We start from the raw sequence: 23351 nt of genomic DNA, 5'->3' as shown, positions 1-23351 counted from the left end.
TCCACATATCTATTGTGTTTGCTAGAATCTTATGTTCCCTGTCACATATACAGCCCTAGTACAATCAAATCCCCAACAAAACCGGAATTTCCCCCTTCAGTATATCTTATAGTTATCTGTTCCAGTTATTCTTAAATATTTGCAATAAAAGAGAACTCCCCAGCCATGTCTCACTTAGGACAGTTCTGTTTGATAAAGTGTTCTTTCTTATTTTGAGAAAAACTAACAAAATAAAGTAAAAATTCCTCCCTACACCCCCCCCCCCCGGGCCCCATGCACTGGCCCTAATCTGAGCTCCAGAGTGGTAACTACCCAACACCCGAAAATAGGGTTTCACAGCTTTGTGGACTATTGCATTCAAATCCCTGCTCCAGTGCTTGAGCTACTACTCTGAGCCTCAAATATTTCATCTACAAATGAGAATATTAGTGCCCACTTCATAGGATTATATGAAGGTCATATAAAATAATTCATGGAAGCCATTTAGCACAACACAGTGTCCAGCACCACATAAGCACTCCAAAAACTCTAGCTCTGATTGCTAACTATTGAAGAGAAGATATTTTACCCTACAAGATCCTTCTTGCCGAGCTGGGGTTGTGGCTTAGTAGTGGAGCTCTTGCCTAGCACATGTGAGGCACTGGGTTCAATCCTCAGCACCACATAAAGATAAATAAAGGTAGGTGTCCATTCCCAAAAAAAAAAAAAAAAAAGATCCTTCTTGTCTTCAGAAGAGCCAAGTCTCTGAATTCTGAGCCCAGGGATATGGGTCCTGGATTTGGGATGGGGTACATTGACAGCTTCATTGTGCTTGCCAAGAAGTATCAAAAATGGATTTAATATTAAGATGAGGACATTAGGAGCCCTGAGATGGTTGATGAGCACAACAACCTGAGTCTGGCACTAGAGGTGACCCCTAACCTGTCACTGCTCACCAGGTCACAGGTGCCAGGCCCTCCAAGGTGCTGGGGCTCAATCATAGCCTCTTGGACCTTTCTAATTATGAAAAGCTTTTGGGGGCTGGGAGTGTGGCTCTGAGCATGCATGAGATGCTGGGATCAGCAACACACACACACACACACACACACACACACACACACACACACACACAGAGGCATTAGTTTCAAAAGATTTTCACAGAAATCATCAGTTCATCTCCATAACAAACCCAAGTGGATGATCAACACCATTTTACAAATAAGAAAACTGAGGTTCAGATGAATTAAAGAACTTGACTGAAGTCATAAAGAAGAGAAGTAACTACCATTTATCGACTACTTATTGACTGATAGATTTCTATCAGGTGATTTTACATATGTTATCTCATTCTATTTAAAAAGCAAACTAGCCCCGAGCAATACTCATTTTTAAATGAAGAAACTGAGGCTCAGAAAAGCTAAGAAACTTCCTGAGGCCCACACATCTATAATAAGTCCATTGACACCACCAAACTGTATTTTCCACAATCTCAGGTGGAATGGAAGCGACAGATCACCCCATTGGCTTGGGCCACGTTTTCCACCAGGAGTGTTATAAATCTTGTTGATGGAAAACCTCTGCCCTGCTCCTATGGCTGTTTCCTCAACCTAAGCAGATCACGTTCCTGGATAGAGAGGAATGCATCAGTGAGTGGGCTTGGGGATCCAGCTGTAGTATCAGAGGCCTGCTCTGACCAGCCCAGTGAGTTGTCCTCATCACTATGGAATAGGGTGGGAGAACCACTCCACCTCTTATCAAAGAAAAAGGAAACCAAAAGTTGAGACTACTCGGCACTTGCTCCTCCAGCCAGGGAAAAGAAAGCTTTACCATGACTCGTGTATGAGAGTTACTAAAGTCAGAGATAATCAAGCTCAAAAAGGTTGATGGGTTTACTTGAAGGTCCCACTGGGACCTAAAAGGTCTTTTGTGTTTTTAATCCCAAACTACCCTGCCCCATACCATTAGTAAACCAGTCATAAAAGAGGAGGAGGAAGTGTGTCTTCACTCCACAGTGAGAGAGGATGTGGTGGGAGCCCTCAAGACCAGGAGTGATCAGTGTTCTCACTTGGGGTGATTTTCCTCCCAGGGGATAATTGGCAATGTCTGGAGACATTTCTGTTATCATAACCTGAGGGGACAGGGGAATACCACTGGCATCTAGTGAGGAGAGGCCAGGGATATTGCTAAACACTCTAAATCGCATAGGACAGTCCCCACAAAGATTCACCTCCCCCCAAAAGAATCCTGGCATAGAAGAAGAGGGGCTCTAAGGACTGACAGCCTCAGGGGTAGCTTCACAGGTCTCTAGAAGTTAGGTGGGGGTGTTCTTTAACAGCTGCTCTGAAATCAGGGTGCAAATGTGAGTGTCCACCCCAATGCTGGTGTTCCCAGGGCCGCTCACTGGTTTCCTGTAGGTGAGTCTAATGGGAAAACAAATTCTGAGCTTGCTTCCCAGCAGGAAGCCAAAGCAAAGGGTGGCAATTAAATGATAGCAAGAGGCAAAGTTGCAAGAAGACTCACACATGGGGGTTTTTAATCCAGATTCTCCTGAAGCAGATCCTGTGCTGAGAACCTAATAAAGGAGAGGGGAGTCAGGATGGGAGCATGCAAGGTCAAGAAGAGGAGGAAGCCTAGCAATGGAGATCCGATCACAGGCAGGACCACAGAGAGTTGCAGCTGATCCTGCAGGGAGCTCAGGAGTGTTAGTTATGCCTTAAAAAAGGGAATGGACTACAATCTTCCCAGCCTGTTAGTCATTGGTCTGGGGCCACAGTGGAGAAATAAACTCCCAGGAACTTCAAGCCCAGGTGGGCTCCAGTAGCCTGAAAGAATCCTCCATAAAAACACCGAAGGTGCTGGCTGTTGGAAATGAAGGCCTGCAAATATGGTGCACATGAGAAGGGTGAAGAGGGATCTGAAGGGATCCAGGTCAGCCCTTGGCGGTGCACATGCAGTTCAGTGGAAGTGGCAAAACCTAGCCTCAACCCTGGTTGACTGTGGAGCAGCATCACCCCCATCCCAAGTGCAGCTGACAGGACACCTGTGCCGTTCGTTCTCCACCTGTGTTTCTTACTCGGCTATCCCTGGTGTGAATGCCCCTGCCTTTGTTACTTTCCTGTCCTCAACATGTGCTTGGGATTGGTTAGTGTGTTGCCCAGATCTCCATGCTAGCGTGCTTACTGATATGACCCAGATGTCAATCCATCAGTCAAACCCCCCAATCTGTGCCATGTGAACCATTGTAAAAGTCTCCCCAGTATTGCTGCAGTTGCTGGGGGCTTCATATGGTCCCCTGTGCACCTGGGGATTGCATTAAATATTTAAACCTTAATCAACTTGGACATAAACATGGATCCTTTACCCATTTCCACAAAGAGCCCACTGATGCCCAAGGTTCAGCAGGGTTTCAGCCTACACACTGAAATTGCAGGGATCGCAGAAAGAAGTGACCTGGATAGAGCACCGAGACCAGCCTCTGGCTGGCTCCTTTCTTCTCTCCCTACTTTTCCCTTAATATCAAAATTTAAGTCCTTTTCTGGGTCTTGCACAACAGATTAAAAAGCTTCCTCTGAGGATTGCATTTGCCCTTGGGCTCCCACTGCCACCCCAGTGGCTCATCAATATATTTTTTAAATGTTTTTTTAATAGAGCATAACAGTTATACATAATGGGCTCATTTTAACATATTCATACATGCCTGGAATATATTTTTCCCTAGTCCTTCCACTGTCTCTCCCTTCCTTCCTTCCCCTGGTCCCCTTCCTCTATGCTACTGGTCTTCCTTCTATTTATTCATTGCTTTTTTTTTAATTGGTGCTTTATAAATATACATAAAGAAGGAATCCACTGTGGTATATTCATATATGCATGTGGCATAATTTGGTGAATTTCATTCCACAGTTCCTCCCCTTTCCCATCCCTCCTCCCTCCCGGTGGTCCCCTTTCTCTGCTCCTCTGATCTCCCTTCTATTTTGATCGTCAATATATTTCTTCCACATAAATAGAGAGGGACTATGGGAAATGCCCAGGCTTCCCACCACAAGCCTTCCTTTGAAACAGACTAATATTTGTGTGCCTGTGCTCTTAGATCCATGCATTTCCATTGATTTATTTATGTGCTTATTTGTTTATTTAATGAACTTAATTTCTCTGTCGTTGTGATAGACATGTCTCTTAAAGACAATCTATTTGGGCCCAATCTGGAGTCTTTGCTTTTATCTGATTCATTAACACACCTTTGAGATGATTGACACATTTGATCTCCTTTCTCTCATGCGTCTTCTTTAATGTTCTTTGCTTCTTTTTAATTCAACCTTTTGCCAAATGTCTTTTGTGTACTTGCTGTTTTTTTTTTTTTAACCCAGGTACCTCAAAAGTTGCGAATGCTATTCTTCCCTTTACAGCTCTAAAAAGATTTGATCTTATATAATGTTGTGCCAAAAGGACCCAGGACCTGTTGACACTCTGCATGGAAAATAAGAGATGCAGCCATCTTTCGTTTCTTTCCCACAAAGGTCCATTCCCATTTTTTTCAGCATTTTCCAGAGTGACAGCTTTAAATCACTGATATGGTTGCATTGAACTTCAATGTAACAATCCATTCCCGGCATTCATTGTTCTGAATTTTTTTCTTTCTCTATTGTTTTTTACATTTGCATTGTTCCTGATACAATTCAATGTTATCACTCAATGGGTCTAACTCTAAATTGTATCATTGTTTATTACATGTAGATCATATTTTCCTCATACTTGAGTTCTTTCTTGTGACTTATTTCTGTGATCCCTGCTCTACATTTTTAAGAAAACAGAATGAAGAAAGAAAAGTAAATTGTATCCTTTCTGAGACCTTGTCTGTTTGGGAAGTTCGGTCCATTGTCTTCCCTCATAATTATTCAATCATTGTCTATAACATTGTTGCACTTTCCTCTGATTTTCAGAGTTTCAGGGAAAAAGATGAGTTGTTGGCTTGATCTTATTTATTTATTTGTGGTATCTGGAACTGAACTCAGGGGCACTCAACTACTGAGCCACATCCCCAGCCCCCCCCCTTTTTTTTGTATTTTATTTAAAGACAGGGTCTCACTGAGTTGCTTAATGCTTCACTTTTTCTGAGGCTGGCTTTGAACTCCCAATCCTCCTGCCTCAGCTTCCCAAGCCTCCGGGATTATCTACATAGTTACATATAATTTTTTCCTTCTTCTTCTTCTTCTTTTTTTTTTTTTAAGTTTGGCAGGATATTTCAAAGTGTGCACTTTTGTGTATTATTTTTTCTGATGCTTGGTAAACCCTTTTAATCTGAAGGTGCTCATCTTTTTTTTGGCTGGGGAAAATGACTTTTGTTATATTTTCTGAATCCATTTTTCATGGCTCTTATCTCTGGCTCATGATCTCAACCTTTTTACACTTAGAAGCAATCTTTTTACATTTCTGAATGATCAGAGAATTCATCCAACCATCTTTCAAATCCAATGAATCTCTCTCCTATCTTATCCACTATGCTATTCAGGCTGTTCAGGATAGATTTCTAAATTAAGGAATTCATGTTTTTATCAGAAAGCAATCTATCTTGATCTCAGAGTCTCTCTCTCTCTTCATCATTTGAGTGTCCTCTTGAATCTTACAGAGGAGGCAAGTTAGAGTTCCTTGCTTCCTGGGAATGCAGTCCCAGTGTGTTCCCAAGATTGCAGTACCCCTGGGGCCTGCCAGTCTCCTGCCTTTGCTGGAGGTCTGGAGATGCTTGTGTTGTCCAGTGCTGCCACTGTCCACAGGAGGTGGGGACACCAGCTAAGGAAAGCACCAGGCAGTACCAGGATTTATGGTGAGCTGAGAGGTTCTCTTGGGAACTCTGAGCAAAACCTATGCTGTACGGAGCTTTGTAGCACTCTCTTGGGACCACTGGCCACTTTAGGCAACTCCATTTCATTAGCTGTGCTCATCAATCCACACAAGGACAGGTGATGAATATCCAGCTGGCTACACTTGATGAACACTAAGAAAATGTATGCATTCATTCATTGATTCATTCATTCAGCAAATATTTCTTGAGCACTTCTTTGCACCAAGACTGCTTCTATACTTTAAAGATACATTGAAGATAAGCAATTTTACTCCCATCGTTATTTTATTAGAGTCAAGAGACAGATGATGTGAGATAGATAATGATATAATATCAAGGAATTTTAAGTACTATGAGGAAAAAAAATCCAGGTGGACAAGCTAGAGAAAGAAAAAGTGCTATTTTGATATGCATGGTCTGGAAAGACTTTCTTAAGAGGTTTATTAAAGCAGAAACTGACATAAAGTGAGGAGGAAACTGAGATGTCTTTGGGAAGAGCAGTTCAGGCACAGGGAACAGCAAGTGCCAAAGGTCCTGAGGCAGAAAAGTACCTGGACTCCTTAAGAAAAAGCCAAAAAAGCTGAAGCTGCAGGAGGGAGACAGAGCAAGGCAGTGGGGAGTTCTGAAGGGCAGCATGCTAAGTCACGTTTGCTTTGTTAAGACACACAGACCATACACAGAGTTTCCTGTGAATAGGCTGCACCATTCAAGATGCAAGTTTTAATAAAACATCTGCACAGCCCAGCCCCGGCTGGTAGGTTGGAATTACGCTGCTGTGATGAGTCCTCTAGCCACATGGGCTCCCTGTTGCAGAGTTTAACTAATCTCCATCAAGTTGGGCAAACCTCTCACTCTCTGTTGTTCCTACACCTGGTCCTCTGCTTCAGCCTTCCCGGCCTGAGCCTTTAATCTGCTAGTCCACGGCACCTCCATTCTAGGTTCACTATGGCCTCAGCAAGGGTTAGCCAACCTGCTTAGCAACTTAGTCACTCATCTCCAGACTCGTCACCCTATGCTTAGAGTTCTGCCTGCTGCCTCTGTGGTTGGGATCCTCCTAACACTCCCCAGAGTCATCCTGGCACAGCTCTTCCCCAAGTCCTGTTCTGCTCCCCAGTCCCCATTCTTCCTGTCCTTCTCCCATGAACCTCAGTTTCTGAGATCCCCACATGTCCCTCCCCAAGCCCATCTGTATTTGTACAACTAGACACCTACAGTGCTCACCTGGCTCTACATCCAGGCTGAGTGATGCAAAGTGATGAAATCACTTCCAATTTTTTTTTTTTTAATAAGCCAAGACACTTGTAATTAAGGGGAAAGAAAAGGTTATTTTCAAAGGATATTTTACTAGGATTGAGCAAACCATCTGCTGCCCTCTTTCTCCGCAGACCAGGTCACTGATCTTTCTTAAAGGTCTTAGTCTTTCTGAAAATTTTTGTTTATACAGGCTTCAGACACACCTTTAAACTTTATAATGCCAATATTTACTTGGGACTATGTTCAATGAGAATTTAAATCCTTCAATGAATGGAAGTCTTCGTCCATTTTTTGCTGCTATGACAGAATACCACATAAACAATAGAAGTTTGGGGATTAGTTTATCTGGAGGCTAAGAAGTCTAATATTGAGGGGCTGGGTCTGGTGAGGGCCATTTTGCTGCTTCATTCCATGGAGAAGACAGAAAGGCATGAGTACATGAGCGAGCAGGAGGGGGCTGAACTGGCTTTTAAATTAATCCATTTATGAGCTCGCATGACCTAGTCACCTCTTCAAGTTCACACCTCTCAACACTGTTGCATCGGGGATTAAATTTTCAACACATGAGTTTGGGGAGAGATGCATGTGAACCACAGCCATGGATAAAAATATAGTGATTTATATCAATATAGATTTCTATCAAGAAATTCTTTCCTCGTACTCATTTTGCAGGAACCTATATGGATTTCCCATCAAAATATTTTCTCTAGTCATGCTAAATGTTAGAATCTATTCCAAACCCCCTGCATGTTATCAGGTGAGCAACACCTGGGTGAGTTATAGGGCTGATATATCACTGTTTTAGTCAGCTTTTTCACTGCAGTGACTAAAGGACCTGACCAGCACAATTATAGAGAAGGAGAAATTTATTTGAGGGATCACGGTTTCAGAGGTCTTAATCTATAGAAGGCCAGCTCCATTCCTTGGTGCTCCGGGTGAGGCTGAACATCATGGCGGGAGAGGATGACAGAGAGAAGCAGCTCACATCATGGTGACCAGGAAGCAGAGAGTCTCCATTCTCCAGATACAAATATATACACCAAAGCCACACCCTAATTCCCACCTCCTCCAGCTACACCCTACCACTTTGGTTACCACTCACTTAATCCCTATCAGGGGATTAAATCATGAATTGGGTTAAGACCCTTAAAACCCAATCATTTCTCCTCTGAACCTTCTTGTATTTTCTCATGCATGAGCTTTTGGGGGGACACTTCACTTCCATATCATAACAATCACAAAAAAATATCTTCTACAATCACACAGAATCTTCCTTTAAAACTCATTTTTTTCCCATGAGAGAACAAGTCATTTCTATAATTTATGAATCAACTGAATTGCTGAGATGAGTACCTGTCACCTACCTACCCCTATTAAGGCACCTGTCAATTGACACCGTCTACACTGTCGAGCCACACAGTCAATGGTGTTAATTGATCACCCCGTGGGCTTTGTCTTAGAGAAACTAGTCTAGTATAATGTAGGAGTAGTGTGGCCAATGGCTCAGCAACATCTGAGCCACCAGAAACCAGGTGACCTCCAATATGCCTTACAATCTGATGCTGCCAATAATAAGAACACATGTCCTTGTAGATATTCAGTGTCTTCAATGATGGTGTTGACTGGTATCGCCTTCCAGAGAGGATGGTCTTCAAAATGAGTCCAGTCAGTGCTGAACTGATCCAGCAATGGTTACTGTCTATGGAAGAACAATTTCAGAATCAAGCAGCCCAGAGAGACCTGAAAGCACACATCTCATCTTTGGAACCAGCCTGCTGTGGATTCTGAAAACCTTCTCTTTGGTGTCAAGAATAGCAGTTGCTTTGACCAGGTAACTTTAGAAGATGAATTGACCCAGGTTGTTCTAGAATTCACAACCTAAGCAGCAATTTCTCAAAACTCTCTCTCTCTCTCTCTCTCTCTCTCTCTCTCTCTCTGTTTCTTTTTTTTTTCTTTTTTGGTAGTAGAAGGGGCACAAATTATTCATATCCAAATTAAATAGCAGCAATTCACAGGCTGCAGATTTCACGTGTAAATTTCAATCTCTGAGCAGTGACTGATGATGCTGGGGGAAAGCGTACCTTCAGCCACCCCATGTGTTCAGCTGTCTTAACTCCTATGTAGAGCAGGGACTGTGAGAAACTCTAATACATCATGTGTTTCTGTCCTGATGACCAGCAGTGTAAGCAAAGTAGGGATTTTAATGACAGTGATAATTTACATTTCCGTGGCACAAACAAAATGTGTCCAATCCCCGTTCTTCCACATTGCAGGGGTCCACATTTACCTACACACAGTTGCCTTTTCCTGTCTGGGTCCATGACATGCTCAATTGACAATGATGGTACCCATCAGCTACTCTAATGTTGAGTACCTTCCTTCCAGAGAGACCCGATTGTCTTCAGTTCTGTTGTCACAGAAGGAGACCCACAAGATCCACAAGATTTAAGCCAGATTACCTTATTTGAGACATAATCAAAGAGTAGAGAATCAAGCAGGGAAGGGAAAGAAGCAAATGACAGATGTGTCATCAAGCCAATCACCATCTTCAGCAATTGAAGTTTCAATCCCAGTAAGGGACTCCAGGGTTCCACATGGAGAGTTCACCTCCAAGTTGGCCTCAACCCTCAGGAATATTTATATACCAACCTCCAATGACTCTGGGGGTAGGGTCCTAATTAGGCCAGAGAAACCCTCCAGCAATTAGAAGCCTGGCTTCTGTGTACCACAATAAGCAAGAGGACAGAAGTGGGTGCTCACAGAGTTTGTCTCACCAGTTCTTGCAGCAAGAGGGGCATTGCCTTGTTGTCTCCAAGCTGAGCAGATCAAGCAGGATACATTCCATGCAGGAATGCAAGGTGCAGATCAGGCAGGACACATTGCATGCAGTTGTGCCAGGGTGCCCACAAGATGTGTACCTAGAAATAGGGGTGTGAAGTTTTTTTTTTTTGTTTTGTTTTAAGATATACCATCAAATTGCCTTTTTAGAAGCATTCATGAATTGATATTCTTGCCTAAGGTACATCTGAACTCCCTTTGCCCTGCTCTGGTATTGCTATGAAACATGCCATACAGTGGTCCTCACCTTTCCCCTTCATTTTCTAAGATATAATTTACATATGCCACCTAACAATACATATTGTGTGTAAACACCACCATAATTGAGATAAAAATTAGTCCCATCATGCAAAAAAAAAAATTGCACACATGCCTCTTTGCAATTAACCTTTCTTGGACACCAAGACCCTGGTAATCATGGACAGGCTTTCTATTTCTATAGTTTCGCCTTTTCGAAAGTGTCATATAACTGAAATCGCAGATGACATAACCTTTCAGGTGCAGCTTCTCTAATGTGGCATAAAGCAGGAGAGATGTCGCTGTGTGTCTAATAGCTCATTCCTTCTCGTTACTGGGCTGGAGGTGCTGCAGGTTGCTTATCCACTCGCTCAGAGAGGAACATGTGTGTTCTTCCCAGTTTTTGATAACTACGAATAAACATCCATTTTCAGGTTTCTGTGTCAACATAGTTTTCATCTCATTTGGATAAACATCTATATGTGCTATTGCAGGGTCATATGATAAGTCTGTTTAACTTTATAAGAAACTGCCAAGGGCTGGGGTTGTGGCTCCATGGTAGAGCACTCGCTTAGCACGTGCGAGGCCCTGAGTTCGATCCTCAGCATCACATAAAAATAAATAAATTAATTAAATAAAGGTATTGTGTTCAACTACAACTGAAAAATAAATATTGAAAAAAAAGAAAAGAAACTGCCAAAATGTTTTCCAAGGTGCCTGTATCATCTTGCATTCTGACATGCAATGTTAAGAGTCTCGATTACTCCGTGTTCTCACCAGGGCTTGGTAATAATGGTGAGTCTACCTTCCTTCCTTCCTCCTTCCTTTCTTTATTCTTTTCTTTTTTTCCCCTTTTTCTCTGTTTCTTTCTCTTCCCCCTCCTCCTCTGTTTTTTAGCCATTCTGATTGTTATATGTAGGAGAATCCAGTGATTTTTTTTTTTTTTTTTGGTACTAGGGCAATTAATGACTGAACCACATTTTCAGTCCTTTTTTATGTTTTACTTAGAGACAGGGCCTCACTGAGTTGCTTAGGGCCTTACTAAATTGCTGAAGTCGGCTTTGAACTCCTCCCGCCTCAGCCCCCAGAGCTGCTGGGATTACAGGCAGGAGTACCCAGTGATTTTAATTTGCATTTTCCTATTAACTAATGATGTATCCTTATTTATTATCCAAACATCTTTTTGGTAAAGCACTTTGAATTCTTTTGTCCATTTTTAACATGATTATTTGCTTTCTTATTGTTGGATTTTGAGATTTCTTAATATATCTAGATACTCTGTTAGGTATATAATTTGCAAATATTCTCTCCCAGTCTAAAATCTACTTTTTCATTCTTTTTTTTTTTAAAGAGAGAGTGAGAGAGGAGAGAGAGATATATAGAGAGAATTTTTTTTTAATATTTATTTTTTAGGTCTCGGCGGACACAACATCTTTGTTGGTATGTGGTGCTGAGGATCGAACGCGGGCCGCACGCATGCCAGGCGAGCGCGCTACCGCTTGAGCCACATCCCCAGCCCCTACTTTTTCATTCTTAAACAATGTCTTTCAAAGAGCAAATTTTGATGTGGTCAAATTTATTATTTTTCTTCGATGGATCTTCTTTATGGCATTGTATTTACGACATCTTTGCCTAAAGTATATTCACAAAAATTTTATTCTATATTTTCTTTAAGAAACTTTATAGTTTTAGGTTTTACATTTAGCCCTGTGATTAATTTGGGTTATTTTGCTGATGGTGTGAGGTAGGATCAAGGAGTTTTACTTATTTGCGTATGAATGCCTAGGTGTTGAAAAGATATTCCATTAAATTGCTTTTGTAATTTTGTTGAAAATCAAACCAGTATATATATATATATACATTATTTCTGGATTTTCCACCCTGTTTCATTGACCTTCCTGTTTATCTTTCACAAATTCATACCCTCTATCCCTGTAGCTTCTTGATAAGTCTTAAAATTTGTTAGCATGAGTCCTCCAATCTCGTTCTTTAGCAAAAAAAAAATCATGTTGGTTTTTCTAGTGTCTTTGCTCTTCCACATACATGTAGAATCACTTTGTCAATGTCTTCAAAAAAAAAAGGCTGTTGGGATTTCAATTGAAATTACATTGAATGTGTAAATCAATTAAGAGATCATTGATATCTAAATTATACCAAATCTTCCCAATTCATAAATACAATGAATTTATTTATTTAGGCCTTTTTTCCCTTTCATCAATGTTTTGTGATTTCAGCATACCTAGTCTGAACATTATTTTATAAAATTTACACCTAAATTTTTTTTATTCATATTTAAAATGGTACTTTTTAGCCAGGCATGGTGACACACGTACCTGTAATCCCAGAGACTCAGAAGGCTGAAGCAGGAGAATCACAAGTTGGAGTCCACTCTGGGCAATTTAGTGAGACCCCTGTCTCAAAATAAAAAAGGACTGAGGGTGTGGCCTAGTGATAGAGTGTCCCTGGGATCGATCTCCAGTACTACAAATATACATAAATAAATAGATAAACAAATTTTAAATAAATATACTTTCCAATTTCAACTTCCAATTGTCCAATTGTCTGTACAATTGGAAGATGCTCTTCAACTTACAATGGGTCATATTCCAATAAAACCATAATAAATTGAAAATATTTTAAATTGGAAATGCATTTAATGCATCCAACCTACCAAGCATCACAGCTTAGCCTACCCTATCTTAAATGCACTCAAAACATTTAAATTAGCCTACACTTGGGCAAAATTATATAACACAAAGTCTAGGTTGCAATAAAGTACTGAAGAGTGCTCATGTACTTTGTTGAGGGCTAAGAATGAAAAACAGACTGGTTGTGTGGGTGTGCTTTCTTACCATCAAAGGTTGAAAAATCCAGAGTCAAACCATTATAAGTCAGGGACCATCTTTACTTAACTGATTTTTTTTATATTAACTTTATATTTTGCAACATTTCTAAGCTTCCACATTCAAACATTTTTTTTTAAAGAATATTCTGAGCCAGGCTCAGCAGTACACACCTGGAATCCCAGTGACTTGGGAGGCTAAAGCAGGAGGATCACAAGTTCAAGGCCAGCCTCAGCAACTTAGCAAGATCCTAAGTAACTTAGTGAAAGCCTGTCTCTAAATAAAGGAAAAAAGGTTTTTTTAAATTTTTTTTTTAATGAGCTGGGTATTTGGCTCAGAGGTTAAGCACCCCTGGTTTCAATCCCTGTACTAAAATAAATAAATAGTATTCTGTTTTATTCTAATATTCTTATACTTTTGTTTTTAGTTTTAATTTCTTAATCCTCTCTGAGTATACTTCTATGTATGTGTGGTATAGGAGTATAATGTTTTTTTTTTTTTTGCTAAACTTTTTTTTTGAAAGGTTCAATCTTTTCTCCACTTTTCAACAAATCCTATTACAGAAAGATTCACATATAGGTGAGTGCCTGAATGTTCAGAAGATATACTCCATGTGTAAATGCTAAACATACCAATACATCACTGACTCTGCACAATCACTTCTTCATTTACTTTCCACCTTATTCCAGAATGGATGGCACACAGGGATTTGCCATTCTTTCAACATTAGAGGTGACTGGTGGGACATACTAGATGGGGTTGAATCATTTTCATCTCCGCAACAGAGTTCTGGTGTGACAGACACTCTCCGAGGTCCCACACTAGGGGCAGTTTAATTGGGCAGAAGTTTTCTGCTTAGGATCTCAGTATATTTAGTATGTGCATGGAGCAGTCACAAAATAAGAGCCAAAATGTGTCCTTAGCTGTCATTGGGTGAGTGAGTGGGGGAGGAGGGAGAGCTCAGCAATTTCTTTTTCATTTTGCCACATGGATCTTCAAGGAGTAAAAGGAGGGGGGCATGCTCAGAGGATGTCACCCTGATCTAGGAGGCAGAAAAGAGAAAGCTCAGTATCAGGCAGAGTCTCTCCTGGCCAGGGGTGAGGAACAGCCCAGGAATGCTTTCTAGCCTGGGGCTGGCTGCACCTGCTATATTTGGGGTCAGTCTCCTCGAGGCACTGCCTCTGCAGGATTCATCAAGGGAATTCCTGGAAATTTCCACCGGCTTCCTCTCCTCCAAATGGTAGCAAGTGGCTTCTCACTGTGACAGCACTTGTGTCTTGCAGTCGGGTTTTAAGCTCAATTGTCAATTTACCCGGGCTTCTTGGAAAATCCCCAACAATTAGTGCCTTTGAGGGAATGTACATGAAATTTTCTTAAGTGCACAGTTTATTGTATTTCTTTTAAATCATATTGACTAATTGGGGCAATGATTTCAGTACTAATGAAAATCATGTAAGAAAGGGAGGAATAATGTAATAGGCAAGGCTGGTGGTTCTTTGGTGAGCATGTGCACTGTCTGGGGCTCAACACAGGGGGTGCTGTCTTCAGAAACACTGAGGGAGGAAGGGAAGGAGTCAGGAAGATGTGCTTGAGAAGGTGGTCTGCTCTCGGGTTCTCACTTCTCCTCTCTCTTTCAGCAGGGACACTCCCCCTCAGCTTCCAGCCCAAGCAAAGTATTTCCTGTTAAATATCACCATTTGTCACAGGACTCACAAGCAGGCCTCATCCGCCATCTGCCTTAGCCCCCATCTGTACCAGTCTCGCCTTAGCCCTTGGAGACATGGGTTCAGATGGTTCAGCCTCCATGGAACCTCTCTACTCTTCTAAAGCCTCCACCAAAAAAGGAAAGAAATAGGAAGAAAAAAAAAAAAACTAAGGTAGCCTTGAAAGAGCTGTGAGGAGAGGGAATACACCTGACCACCCCCAACTTCAAGGGCCCTTTTACTATTAGGGGAGAGGGCTCAAGCTGGGAGGCAGACACTGATCAGATTGATAGAAAGGTGGAAGGGAGGAATTTAGGAATCTGGGATCCCATAATCACCCTAGATTAAGCACTATGCATAATAGATCAGTCAGAGGGTTAATGAATTAAAGAGAGAGAGAGAGAGAGAGAGAGAGAGAGAGAGCACGCAATCAAAACAACCTTGCAGAAACCCTCTTAATTCCCACAACACTCTCAAAGCATTTGCATCCATTAACATTCCCATTTCGCAGATGATGAAACAGTGCCAAGAACTCACTGTCTTCTCAGGACTGAACTTAACCCCACAGCTTCTCTCCCCAGGCTCCTCCCATTCTGCCACACTTGAGGATGCAGGATTGTATTTCAAACCAGCAAATCTCAGCCTTCCCTCTGCTTCCACATGGTCCACATTCCAAGGCACGTGCATCAGTCATTTCCCAGGTTACACACAGGATTCTCCACCAGGGAGGCAGAGAAGAGAAGAGGGCACGTCCAACATTGGGCAGGGGACTCATCAGATTCAGAATAGGGGGAATGTGTCTGGCTTGAAAGAGCCTCAGAGTTTCTAAATTCCTTCCGAGCCACTTGAGAGTCACTGATTTAATTAAGCAGATGACATAATTTTCTTCCTGCCCATGTAACAACCATTTCCAATCTTGGCTTCACATTCGACACGGCCCCCTCCCCCAACCTTTAGTCACTTGGTTCTTTTTCACGTAGGAGTTTATCAAAGGATTACATTTTCCATCTAGAACACTCAGAGCCAGGACCAATGGGGAAGAACAGACAGTAGGATTAGAGAAGACAGGAGTTCTGGGGCCACCTGGGAACAGAGAGTGGAGGCTTCAAAGACCAACAAGGGTGGGTAACAGGAGCAAGAGCTGGGTGGGTTTCTGCTCTCCCCACCCATCAGGGGTTCTACCACAGGATAGGAAGGACAGAGCAGCAGGTGGGGGAGGGGAGTCCCTGCTACCCCCATGGGGCACCCTGGAGGATTCCTGCAGCTAAGTGGTACACAGTGCTAAATGCCTCTCTCCCTCTCTTCTGAGGGCGTTCTCTGGCCCCAGGTGCATGGCAGGTCCACATCCAGTCAGGCCAGAAAGCTTGGGAATAAAATGCTTCTGAAGTTAGTCAATGAACAGACAGCTTGTGTCCTCACACCTTAGTGAGGAACTGTGGTATGTCCTGCAGTACTTCCCAGAGGGTCCAGGGGGCTGGAGCCCACCAGTTCTCAAGTGGCCTGCTCATCAACACCCCCTGCACTGGATTCCTTTCCTTCTCTGTCCCACTCTCCCATTCCCTCATTCCTGCTTTCTGGAATCTCCTCTTAAATAAAAGAAAAGTTCCAGAACTGGCCCAGCAAGATGGAGGACAGGCTGCTCTCTGCGTGCAGAAGCCAGGCGTTCCTTTTCTCAGAGTCTGCTTCGAGAAGCCTCAAAGGAAGGTGCATGCCCAAGAAAACATTGCAGCTGGAGCTCTTTCTCGGGCTTCTGTGACAGACACCAGTGCAGGACACGCCATCACAGCTACCGGCTCCTCAATGCACTTGCTTCTCCATCCTCCCTCACTGAGCCAACTAGTGGCAGGGGGTTCTTTTCTAGGAATCACCTCCCCCTGACCTCAGGGATGAATTCAGGTGACTCACTGTGGATGAAATAAAAACCAAGATCAGGTCTTTTGCTCACTTACTGGGGAAGAAAAGTTCTCCTTTCCAGCCACGCAGAACACGGCTGCCGTGTTGGAAGTGTGCGGAATCTGCTGAGAATGGACATGGGACTGATGGAGTTGGGGCCCACCATCGCCCAAAGGGGTCTCACCCCTCAGGGCCACCAGACACTTCTTTCTACACCCCTTTACCTGTAGGCCTTCTCAAACATCTCAGAAGGCTGCTCTCTGCATGCACAGAAGCTAGACATTCCAGAGAATTGATACTCTCTAGGAACAGCCCCCAACTGTTGATGGGGAGTTGTTACCCCATCTTCCTAGCCCTGGAGTGGGGGTGACACAGGCAGGTGTCTTGTGTGGTTTCCAGAGTTTTACAATGGAGCTAAGCTCCAGGCACCCCAGGAGGTCCTGGCTAATGCCAAACTGGTTTGGGGCTGTCTTCTGTCCCCTGCCTTGCTTCACCCCCCCCCACTCCCATTGGTACATCCTGCACTTCCCAAATCACATTCAAATTCTTGCCTCAGGGTTTGCTTTGGGGAATGCTAAATTAAAAGGTGACAACTCCAAGGACAGAGATAAAATAACAGAAAGGCGGAAACCTAGTCTCAAGTCATCATTTGAACCCCAGATCAAGCAATGCCTCAGGCAATATGTTGCTTTTTTTTTTTTCTTAAACAAATCTGAATAATTTTTTGTCAGTTGTGACTCTGAGTCTTAATAGATATGTCTAAAATGCTGCAGAAACCACTGAATGACACTAACACTGCCATTCCAGGCCCTTCACAACCTGGTCCCGGCTTTTGGCTTTGGCTTCTCTGGTTCTCCTCCCCACCCTCCTCCATCTCCACACACAGGCCAGCCACGGCTCCTTGCTGTTTGCCCTTTGGTACACTCAAGCCACCTCTGCAACCTGGCACATCCCACTCACCCACCCGTCCCTTCTTTTCTCTGTTTGACTGAATGTCCTCCATCTTGCTGGGCCAGTTCTGGAACTTTCCTTTGTTCCCTGCTGGAAAACCAGAGTCTTCTCCATTTTCTGGTGAGATACTGTTTCTTCCTCCTGGCACATTCCACGTTCCTCTTGGGTTCATAATAGAAGAAACATGTTGTAGGAAAGTTGCCAGCTGTCTTAGGGAAGAGGGGACTCTGGATGCTGCTCCTGTTTTGCTCCTTGCTCTGCATGATGCTTACCCAGGTAACTCTCCTACCCAGGTAACTCTTCTACATCAATAAAGAAGCTTATTTAAGTTGAAAATATCCACTGCAGCCTAAAGTCCTCCTGGCACAGAGAAAGTCCCTTTTCCTTATGAACACTGTGACACCTTTGGTTATGAAACTTCAGGGTGAAGCTGAATGGCTTCACCCAAAGAGGAAGATGAATTGGAGCTTCCCAGAGTGGGGAAGGCCAGAATCCTCAGGGAAAGAGAAGAACTCACACAATTGTTACTCTGTTACCCTCAGCTTTCAAGGTCGTATCTAAGATCCCAATATTCTTGGATCAAATGTATTTTTTTTCTGAACTGGAGTAAAGTGTGTCCACCAACACAGAATGTTCTGTGTGTCCAGAGATGCAGAATGAACTGTGGTTAGCACATGTGATTCAAGAGTAGCAGTCAAGAGCCCCAGAAGAGGATGAACTCTGAAAATTAGCATTTGACTGCACAGAGTCAATCAATTGGGTATTGAACAAGCCAAGTTGAGTTCCTACCAGAAAAGCAGGAGCCTGACATAGTTTTCTATGGGTGTGTAAATTTCTTGAGGCTAAAAATAGCAATCATATGGAAGGATAGGAGGTGGAGGGGAGGTCTATCCTCTTTCCTCAGCTCTAAGCCTAAACAGGGTGCTAGATGTTTTCATGAGTTAATGAAAAGTGGAAAGACATGAAGGACTTCGTCTTCCCTAGATGCTAAGAGGGTAGCTTAGTACAAAGAACAAGAAAATGGTACTTGAAGAACCAGGTCAAAGTCTCCTTTTACCTCTTTGAACTTCAAACTCTTCACCTATATAATAGGTGCATTTAAAAAAGTACTTTTACTTACTGTAAAAAGTAAAAAAAAAAAAAAAAAGTGCTTTTCAAATATTTACATTGGAGGGTTGTTTTGGGGACCTGCATTCTAAGTTGACATACTTTACCAGAACCAGAACCATTCCTTGTAATTTCTCTGCTCCACAAATGCTTCGGCATAGATGAAGCAGTTTAGAAATGCAAATAATCATGGGTTTAAATTGACATGGAGGTATGAATCTTAGTAGATTCCTTTCAGAAAGAGCAGGTTTTCTTTGGTGGGGAAAACACTGAAAATTTCAATGGGGTAGGGAGAGGCCACAAGAGAAGGAACCTGGGCCTTCAGGGGCTTTATTGTAAATGCCATTTTTTTTAAAAGGCAGCCACACCTTCTTTGCCATACAGTCACTGTTGTGTGCTATTGTATTCGGGTTCCTGTCTTGTTGACTTGGGCAGATGTTACACGAACTTTGGAAAGGAATAAGCCAGCTGTGGAATGTACCTTCTCAGAAGCAGCACCTGCTGAAGATGCACCTGGGCTCCCTCCTCCTCCCTCTTCACAGTGGGGGATGTGATGTCTGCCAGAACCACCCTCTCAGCATCCCTGGAGGGCCCTGCTCAGCTCTGGGGCAACAGCCATCCCATAGATCAGGCCTTTGGACTTTTATGATACTAGGAATCTCCTGGGAGCTTTGTCAAAATGCAGCTTGTGGTTCAGCAGGGCCCAGGTGACCTGAGATTCTGCAAGCTTTCCCAGGCGATATTCACGCCACGGACCCATGGACTACACTTTGAGGAATAAGGCTATAAATGCTTGCTAAAGTAATGAGTGAAGAAGCAAATGAATAAGGAACAAATTAATTTGTCAACTTGCCATGATGTATATATCAGATGTGACTCTTTCATCTACCAAGAGACTTACCTGTCTGCCCCTCCCAGGAAATTGCAGCCCATTATTTACAGCCAGCTGTCTGCCAGGAAGTCAAGGGTCTATCTTCAGCCACGTGTTCTACCTCTGCTTTTGAGCAGCAGCTGCCTGCCCCTCGGCTCCCCCTCCTCCATCCTGTGCCCTGTAACTCAACAGGTAGCATTTGATGTGAAGATGAAAGGACCCGCACACCTGGGTGTCTGCCCCACTCTTCAAGCTCCACTTCCTCCACATCAATCACTCCAGCCTCTCATTGATCCAAATTAAAAGCTAGGCTACCCAGCTCCTGGGCCACAATTTTTGGTTCATGAATGACCTCCAGGCCAGCTCTACCCAACCTCCAAAAGAGGTGGTGGGGCCAGCCAAGTGGTCACTTCCTTCACTCAATATCTGGGGAACCAACTTTATGTGCAGCTGGCTGTCACTCTCTTCCCAGCCTCCCAGGTGCTATGTTGGACAGGGTCTGAAAACAGGAAAGGGAAGACCCTGAGCCCAGACTGCCAGGTGGTCTGCCTCCGAGGAGCCTCTTGGCACAGATTCCTTCCAGCCCCCTGATATTGGGGTGTGCTCTGGTTTGAGTAGAATCAGAGGTGAACTGAGAGGTTGGCCTCCCATTTTTCATGGCTTTTCACTGAGAACGAGACTTTGCCAGAATCAGTTACCAAGAACAAGAACACCTCTCCATCTTCAACACCAGCCAGGCTCTAAACTTTCTTTCTGACCCAAAGAGAGGTCCTTCTGTCCCCTTTAAACAAAAGAAGTGCCCTCAGTCTGGAGGACTTTGGTTCCCCCAGAACATGGCCAATGACCCCTGAGGGCAGCTGGAAGTCAGCAGAAGCAATCAATATTCCTTGAGCCTCATGCAGTGTCTATTCTGCTGAGAATACAGTGGTCAACCAGACCCACCTGCCCCTCCTCTCCCAGAGCAGATGTCCTCATGGGCCAGGAGACAAAACAATCACATTAATCAATAATTAATACATTTTCAGTTGGTCGCAAGACTCTCAAGACAAGGAAACAAGGGGATGCAATGCCAGGACAGAGTGGTCAGGAGTGCCTTTATAAAGTGTGACATTTGAATCAGTAGCTGAAAGGTGACAAGGAGCCAGGCATGGGGAAACCTGGATACAAAACAGAGTGTGCCACTGATACAAAGTTCCAAAAGATGAAAGATACTGAGCCCTATAGGAAGAGAGAGAAGGGCACCTTGGTTGGAGGGTGGGAGTGTGGAGGATGGGGTAGGTTTGGAGAGCCAGGGGCAGACTGTGAGGGATGCTAGTTTATTCTAATTCAGTGAGGATTCACAGGGATCTTACATGGGGATGCACGTGATGTGAATTACATTTTAATTAACATACTAGTGTCTATATACTAGTGTCTATATCCAGTTAGGGACTGGAGGGGGAAGTGGGGCATACATACAAAGTGGAAGTAGGAGCAAGAAGACCAATGAGAAAGTGGTTGTGCTCATTTATGATGGTGGCAAGGACCCAGAGAAGTGGCTGGCTTTGCAAATATGGACAAAACACCTCATGGAAATCCCCACTGGCTGGCACCTTTCACTGCCCGCCCCCGCCCCCCCCCCCCCACAAATGCCTGCAAAGATACCTTAGCACAGGAAGCTGTCAGTCTTAGATAACACTCTCTAGAATCTTCCTAACGGAAACTTTGTACCTTTTGATCAACACCTGCCTTTACCTGCCCTCCAGTCCCTAACAACCATCTTTCTCTTCTCTGCTTTTATGAGTTCAGCTTTTTTTTTTTAGTTTTATTGATCATATTTTTTTAAATACATGACAGCAGAATGCATTACAATTCTTATTACACATATAGAGTACAATTTTTCATATCTTTGCATATAGAGTATGTTCACACCAATTCATGCATTTATACATGTACTTTGTTTTTTTGCATTATAATTCTTATTACATATATATACCACAATTTTTCATATCTCTGTTTATATATAAAGTATGTTGACACCCAAATCGAGTCTTCATACATGTACTTTGGATAATGATGTCCATCACATTCCCACCACCCTTGCTAATCCCCTGCCTCCTCCTTTTCCCTCCCACCCTTCTTCCTATCAGAGAAATGCAAATCAAAACTACTCTAAGATATCATCTCACTGCAGTCAGAATGGCAGCTATTATGAAGATAAACAACAGTAAGTGTTGGCGAGGATGTAGGGAAAAAGGTACACTCATACATTGCTGATGGGACTACAAATTAGTGCAGCCAATATGAAAGCAGCATGGAGATTCCTTGGAAATCTGGGAATGGAACCACCATTTGACCCAGCTATCCCTCTCCTCAGACTATACCCAAAGGACTTAAAAACAGCATACTATAGAAACACAGCCACATTGATGTTTATAGTAGCACCCCTTCACAATAGCTAAACTGTGGAGCCAACCTAGATGCCCTTCAGTGGATGAATAAATACAAAAAAATGTGGCATATATACACAATGGAATTTTACTCAGCATTAAAAGAGAATAAAATCATGGCATTTGCAGGTAAATGGATAGAGTTGGAGAAGAAAATGCTAAGTAAAGTTAGCCAATCCCAAAAAACAAATGCCGAATGTTTTCTCTGACATAAGGAGGCTGACTCATCGTGGGGCAAGGAGGGGGAGCGTGGGAGGATTAGATGAATTCTAGCTTTTTTTTTTTTAAATTTCATATGTAAGTAACATCATGCAGTGTTTGTCTTTCTGTGTCTGACCTATTTCACTTATACTAATGTACTCCTGGTTCATCCATTTTATCCCAATGACAGGATTTTCTTATTTTTAAATACTGAATAGTATTTTATTATTCACATTTTCTTCACTCATTCATTCATTCATTGATAGATTAATCCAGTATCTTGGCTATTGTGAATAAAGTAATGCAATGAACATGTTAGCACAGATCTATCTTCAACATACCAATTTTATTTTCTTTGTATATACCATGATTGCTGGGTCATATAGTTGTTCTATTTTTAATTCTTTGGGCACTCCAAAACTGTTTTGCATCATGACTACACTAAATTTATATTCCCACCAACCATGTGCATGTCTCTATTTTCTCCACGTCCTCACCAACATTTGTTATCTTTGTCTATTATCTTCTAATAATAATCATTCCCCCAGGTGTGAGCTGGTATCTCCTCATGATTTTAATTTGCATTTCACAGATGATTAAAAAGACTGAACCTTTTTTCACATACCTGTAAGGCCGTTTATATGTCTTCTTTTGAAAAATACCTAGCCAGGTCCTTTGCCTATGTTTTAATATGGTTGTTTTCCTGTTATTAAGTTGTTTAAATTGCCTAAATATGTTGAATATTAGGTTATGGATTATGAATATTTCTTCCCCATCCTCTGGGCTATCTCTCTATTCTGTGAATTGCTCCCTTTGATGTGCAGAAGCTTCTCAGTATGATTGGGGCAATCCTATTTGTGTCGTTTTGTTGCCTGTGCTTTCGAGATCATATGCAAAAAAAATCATTGCCTAGACCAATGCCAGAAGCTTGTCCCTTGTTTTCTTCTAGTAGTTTTATAGTCTCAGGTCTTTTTAAGTCATTAATTCATCTTGAGTTGAGAAGGGTCTAATTATGTGAATGCTCAAATTTTCCCAACACTCTTTACTAAGGAGATGATTCTTCTCCATTGTGTGCACTTGGAACACTTGTCAAAGATCAACTGACCATTGTATTAGTCCAACTTTTGTTACTATAACAAAATACTTTAGGCATGTTACTTATAAAGAAAAGAGTTTTATTTTGGGTCCCAGTTCTAGAGGTGCAAAGTC

This window comes from Ictidomys tridecemlineatus, chromosome 2, assembly GCF_052094955.1.
Source record: "Ictidomys tridecemlineatus isolate mIctTri1 chromosome 2, mIctTri1.hap1, whole genome shotgun sequence".
NCBI lineage: Eukaryota > Metazoa > Chordata > Mammalia > Rodentia > Sciuridae > Ictidomys > Ictidomys tridecemlineatus.
The sequence above is the reverse complement of the archived record's forward strand: the minus strand, read 5'-3'. Positions refer to the sequence as shown.